Consider the following 7075-nt stretch of genomic DNA (forward strand, 5'->3'; position numbering starts at 1 on the left):
AAAGAAGTAGCGAAGTGCTCTTCAACCCAACCTTTATATGCATAACTGTACATAAAACCGACTGTTCCAACGAAAGCTTACATCTCATGCAATTTGGAAATCTAAGACAATGGAAAGGCATCCTGCACAGTTAATTCTGCATAACTCTTTCCTGAAACACAGCAGTATGTCTCCAATTCCATTTGTGCTTAAAACCCTTAATTTTTAAAATCTCTTTATATTCCCACTGTCTCTTGAGGGCATATTTCTTCAATTTTTCATTGATTTTTTTAAATAGGCTTTTCCTTGATAAACTAAAATAGTTTTTGTTTCATTTAACCTCAAAACTACCGAAAAACAAAAAAACAAACAAACAAAAAAAACAACTGCATGACTTGCCTTTAAAAAACATCACAATAGTGATCGCTTCTCACCCAAATACAATTACTCTCTCTCTTTGAAATGCTAGAGTTTATTTTTGCCATTCTTAACAAAAACCTCTATGAAATCCAGGAACCCTGATAGGTCTTACCTATGCTTCAGTCTTGAGACCCAAACATGTTTCAGATCTCCACCAGCAATGAACTATTGTGCACTTAAAAACACATCATACTCAAATTGGAATCACATCTGACTAGGATTCTCTTTCTCCTCTTCCTGATTGGTAATGTTGACCACCTGCTCCATATCAGACTAAATGTTACATTCCAAGGAGGAGAGATTTGCTTTATGACCGCTTGTCTAATTCAAGCTTATTTACTATGTTTTCACTTGGCATCATTTCTTAGGGACCCTAAAGAACTCTGCATGTGTTTAGGTGATCCCTGGATGAAGATCCGTCTAATCCTTTAAAATAGGACTGGGGAGATAATGGAATAACTGCTTGCCTGGCAAGTGCAAAGGCCTCAGTTCAACCCCCAGTTCTGCCTAAATAAATAAGTAAATAAATAAATAAATAAATAAAATAGTAGACAGTACCTGTCTTCTCTAATATGACTTTGTTGTGTTGTTGTCAAACACAAGTCTCATGAAAGCAGGAGACTGTTGAATATACGCCACGAATGCATTGGCAAAATACGCTCTGTTTAGGTATGCAGCCATGAGTACACCAGTCAACGTCTCTGCAAGCATAAAGCTTTGATCTGCGGGAGCTATTGCAAATCTCAGCTTCTATTTCAGAGCCATCAGTTGGGAGCTGCATTCCGACAGGACAAAGTGGAGCAGGAAAGCAGAATGGGGCGCAGGCAGGATCTCCAGTTAGCTACCTGCTGCCCAACTTCCATCTGCTTCATTCCAATGAAAAGTGCAGGGAAACTGAGCCACTCTGCTGAAACATCACATATGTGTTTCTATCAGAGAAAAATTTAACACTGATGGAAAATGAAATAAAACAACTATTCAAAAACCCATTTCCCTGGAGAGTTTTTGCATGCTGCTGCTTCTGTCACAGACATTTGTACTTTAAATAAGAAGTTATCCCCTCCTCGCATCTTCTGCTGCTGCTCAGCCAAATCGAAGCTGAGAACGCAGCCTGGATATACTGATGAAGGCATGCTAGCTCTAGGTAGGCTTTTGCTTGCAGTGGATTGGAGTACTACTTGGTTAGAAAGCAAAGTTCTATACTTCTATCAGTGACACGTTCTCTTCAGAATAAAAATAAAAAGCCCTGGTTAATTTTTGGTGAATGGCAAAGTTGGCTATCTGAGGAAAACAGGCCATCAAATACAAAGTAGACAAATGTAGACAGGGGATTTTAGAATTAAATCAGGCCTACAAATGAAAAGCTATTTTTTATCTGCCTGTGTTAAATTATCAAGAGGAGAGAGATTTAAGTTCTGACCATAAATTTAACTTCTGCCATTTTTTAACTATCAAGTTTTTCCTTCTTAGACTCTCTTGGGAATTTTTTTTTCTATCAAATCTTACATGGTAATAATCATCTAAGGTTCTTGTTTTCTCTGTAAAGCATTTGATTTTTCTAATTTAATGATAAATATGAAGATATCATAGTGATTAGATAATAGTACCTACGCCAGTAGATAGGTTTTATGCCATTACAAAGTCATTGTAATTACTATGCGTGCATTATGATTTAAATGGTTTTTCCTGGGATTTCTTTCAGGTTTTTGTCTACCCTAAATTATGTACATGATGTCCTACTCTTCTGTCATAGGATCAGATGCCTCGTAGGAAATGCTCCCTTGGTTCCCTGACTTTCCCATTCAACAGACTACACCTTTTGAGCACAAAGAATTTTCTTACCTCAAGCACCAATCCATCCTCACGGTCTTGCAGGATACTGAGGATAGCTAGACATCTAATGCTTCCCTGAAAGACAAAGACATAGATTAAGAAAACATAACAAAAGAAGTATGAGTGTGCAAAAGATTTTGTCTAAATAGAAGAGAACAAAAAGCGTAGCCATAGAACTTGCTTTATTTTTCGTGTTCAACTACTATGTAAATCAGCATGGAGACTCCTCAGAATCTAAGTCTAGAAATCCCATGTGACCCAGCTCTTCTCCCTCTAGGAATCTCCCTGAAGGAATGAAACACCCCATATTGCAGTGACCCATGCACCTCCATGTTTATAGCAGTATGACTTACAACAGCGAAATCCCAGAAGTGACCTAAGTGTCCAACAACAGATGAATAGGTAGAGAAAATGGGATACTTACATACAGTAGCGTAACAGTGCCACAGAAAGGCTAAACAGGAGTTCTTTACAGGAAAACAAATGTATCTTGAGAAGATCATGCTGCATGAAATGAAATCAGACACATAAGGTTCAAAACTTCATGATTTCTTATATGAGAAACCCAAACTATAAATAAATTAAAGGGGAAAATAAAAGATAGTAAAAAACAGGGAGATAGGTTTTTTTTTTTTTTTCCAAAAGGAAAGGTAATCAAATCATGAAGAAAAGGGGGCATGAAGAGAAATGGGGATAAAGAGAGAATTAAGATGTGTTCTATATGTACACCAGCTCCCCATGGTGTCATTGTTATATACTGTGAGTGAATAAAAATTTTAAATAAAATGGTAAACTTGAAAAGCCATTATGCACAGATTAACGAAGCTTACCATTAAATATCTATGCTTCTAGAGCCATTCATCCATTAGCAGTCAATCAGTCCTCTTTCCTCATCCACATTAATGTATATGTTGCTTCTTTAAATACTGACCTTTTAGTTTTTTAATTTTTTAAATTTATTTGGTACACAGTCTCACTACGCAGCTCAGATTCATAGTGATGTTCCTGTTTTCAGCTTCCCTGGCACTGGGGTCACAGGTGTGCGCCACATGACAGGTCTCAATGGCCTGCTCAGTATTCCGGGAGATGTGGCAACAAGGCGTGTGGTGCCCGGGTTGGAATCCCGGGCCCCGCAGGCACTTGGTCCACGGAGCTATCTTGCCAGCCCTTGAATACTGACCTTTTCACCAAATTATCAAAGGAATGCTGAGCAGAGGACTTCTCTGGATAACACTGCTGCTTTCTAATGATGCTTGACATTACCAAGGGCACACTGACTTCCACGCCACAGAGGTTGCTGCTTGCCCTGTGCGCCTTTGCAAGTGGATCCTTGAGATGGCTTCATTGCATTAATTTATTCTTAAAACGTGGGCAAGAATGTTTTTATCACGGAGACTTAGTGGGACAGATAAGCTGGTATTCGCAGGACGCCTCCAGCAGGATGGATTCTGTGGCAATGCCCATTGTCGTTATGTAGGAAGCCATGGCTGACAGACGCTCTAGAGAGGAAACTGCCCAAGTGTTTTACAAGAGGGCTGTGCTGAATGGAAAGGGTTCCTTCCAGAGAGCAGCAGCTTACACCAGGAAGGCAAGATTTCTCCAAAAGCCCAAAATAACTTTTTCCCCCCAACAGGTATAACTTTGAGAGAGACAGTGGCTAAATAAAAACTTGATTGTCAGTGTGGGTCAGGAACACAATTCCCTTCTCTGCTTGTTTCCCCAGGGAACTAGTTCAAAATGAGCACAGCGACTGTAGGCCGTGGGCTCACCAGCCCAGGTACTTTCATATCTGTTTCTGTTTGAACGTTTGCCAGGTGTTTTATAGTTTTCTTCCCTAATTTCAATCCCGTTCTCTCTCATAATGAGGACATGGTTTCTATAACTGTGAGCAAAAAAGAAAAAGAAAAGAAAAGACAAAGCAGTGCCCCAAAACGCAGCCTTTCCTGTTTGCTTCCTCGTTTTAGGTGCACTTCTTCTTCTTTTTTTAATCAAAAGTACTTCAGAGGTTCTCCAGCTTATGTGGCACTTGCCTAGCTGGAGAATGAATGAGGAATAAATTAAAAACAAGCTGTGTTCTTCCTGGGTACCATGCACCCATGGGTGAGCAGCTCTTCTTTAAGTACATGTGTTTTGTCTCTAAATGAAAACATGGATTCAAGGAGACCTGAGTACATTTGGACTTAATAGAGATTTCAGAAAATCTTAGTTTACATAGAGGAAACCAAGTGCTTATGTAGTCATATTGATAACAGTATTGATCTTAGCACTATCACTGAGAGGGTATTGATATGGTCGGGGGATTATGCTGATGCTACTGAACCCTATTTACTGTGAGGCCTAGGTTGGGAATAGGCGTCTGTGTTTTGTATTTCTATATCAAAAAAGCTTCTCTTCTTTAATGGAAAAATACGTTTCTTGAGTACACATCATCACATTATACCTTCCTGCAGACTTCTGATCTGTGGTCATCCACAGATTTTTATTTCATTATCTTTAGTACTGACAGGTGCACCCTGGACATTCTCCATGTGCTACTTCCCTTATCCCTATTTCATTTTTTAATTGTATTAAACAAGTTTGCAGTATAGCATGATTATGTTCATCACGGGCCATTGGTACATGTATGTAACACATCTTAATTATTTTCTGACTTTTTATTTCTCATTAAGTTACTAAATCTAAGTCCTAACCTGTGAATCTCCTGCCTCAGTATCCCAGAATATTACGATTGCAGACAAGTACCACCACACCTAGCTTAGACTTCAGAATTGTCTTTTGGTTTTTGTAGCTTTTTTCACTATGTTTTCTTTTTGTTTTTGTTTTGTATTGTTTTGTTTTGGAGACAGAGTCTTGGTACATAGGCTAGTTTTGCCTAAAACTTGCTCTCCTCCTGCCACAAAGTAAGACAGTATTGTTCTGAATGACTTGAACATCTACAAGGATGATCCACCCAGAAATTTTGTGTCACAGTTCTTTAATTGCTTGTGTTCAAACTCAATTTTCTTCTCCACAATATAATCTACTTATTTTCATGAGTACAGACCAGATCTTGTTAGTACTTATAGGCGCTATAACTTTAAAATTTTGATTTCAGACACAACACTCAAACACAGTAACTCACTCTGTCCTCTATACTCTGGCAAGTTTTAAATCGCATCTTTACTGTCATTTATTGACTTCAGCATGTAGTTTACTTACCATTGAGTAAGTTGTGTCATTATCTAGTTAGCATTTTATAGTCCATCATGAAAACCATTTCCTTACACAGCTCTTACATGACAGCTTCTTTGTGTCTTCCCTCAGCTTGCTTTGTTGCTGTCACAATTTAGCACTCCTTGTATTTTTTTTCTGTTACCAAAAATAATCAGAGAAAAAATACATAACCATGATAGCTTCACTTAGAATTTATGACCATGAACAACAATTGGGAGCTCGGTATTTTCTGGAAATCCTACAAGTTAATGCACTCTCTCATTGTCTTCTCCTTATTGACTTCTAGTCTCACCCCTTGTTTCACTGAGAAAATAGGAACAGTAATGACCAAACTCTAATGTACCCAGCACCAAGTCCATCAAGGGCTCTGCGTGTGTGCCGAAGAATTCCTGTTCTTTTTCTATACAAGTAATGAACTTTTCAATCCTATTTACAGATAGTACTTGTATTTGCACACTGCTTCTTACATTATGACATATGCAAGAATGTAGTGCCAAAATTATTTCTTTTCTGGTGTCACTGATTTACCGTATTCTACTAGATTTGCTTATTGTAGTATACATCTGCTTTAATACCTTGCATCAAAATTAAACACTGAAAATTCTAGAGCTGTTTTTGTATGAAGCATCTACAAGTAGCCAACCACATTTTTACTCTATGTCTTATCACAACTTTGCAAAAGTGTAGCCTGCATGACTTTCTCCTCTTGCCTTCCCTGGTTCCCTTAAACCCACCCTTCTCAAACTTTCTTCATCTCTATGAGAAGAAACTCTTGGCAAGAAATGAACATCTTGCTACACACTGATGTCAACTCTCAGTTCTCCTCAAGCTGACATCATTTTACACAGTGGTGTTTTAATTCACTTGGCTTCTGAAGTACATAATTCTTCCAGTTCCCTTTCTACTCGGGGTACCTCTCCGTCTCCATACCCTAAGATAAATTTTCTTTTCCTGTTTATTAGCTGTTTGCCACTCCAGAATACAGTCTGGTAATTCATCTCTCTTTGGCTTTCAGTAATCCTTGAGAGAATCTGATTTAATTACATATCCTTCAATACAATCTGTATGTCGGACTTATTCTTGGAGTGTATGCATTCTTTGAAGCTCCATGCATAAAAATACCACTGGCTGTTAGCAAGTATAGTGGATCTCTCACGTCTATCACGTCCAGAACAATGGTCTTGATCTTGTGTATGTGTGCTACTCCTCACGTTACCTATAGAAACTAATGCACACTCAGCAACTTGGGCCAAGAACATTATTATCTTTTAAAACTTTTCTTACTTTCTCCCTATACCCTGTTCCAGCTACTTTAAAGTCTTGTCCTCTTCATCTTCAAAATAGACAACTTTAATCAGGGCTGGGAATATAGCTCAGCAGCATACTTGCCTGCCTGGTAAACACAAGGTCCTGAGTTTGATCCCTGGTACCCTCCCCCCCACCCAAAGAAAATGTGACTTGGGAGCTAGCACAGCAGTATTAGCACTTGCTTGGCAAATGTAAGGACCTGGGTTCAATCCATAGTACCATATGCCCTGCTGGCCCTGGAACTCCAGGCATGGTGGCACGCACCTGTAATCCCAGCACTGGGGAGGCTAACACAAGAGGATCACTATAAGTCCAAGCTGCA

Source organism: Octodon degus, unplaced genomic scaffold (assembly GCF_000260255.1).
Source record: "Octodon degus isolate 3935 unplaced genomic scaffold, OctDeg1.0 scaffold00018, whole genome shotgun sequence".
Lineage (NCBI taxonomy): Eukaryota > Metazoa > Chordata > Mammalia > Rodentia > Octodontidae > Octodon > Octodon degus.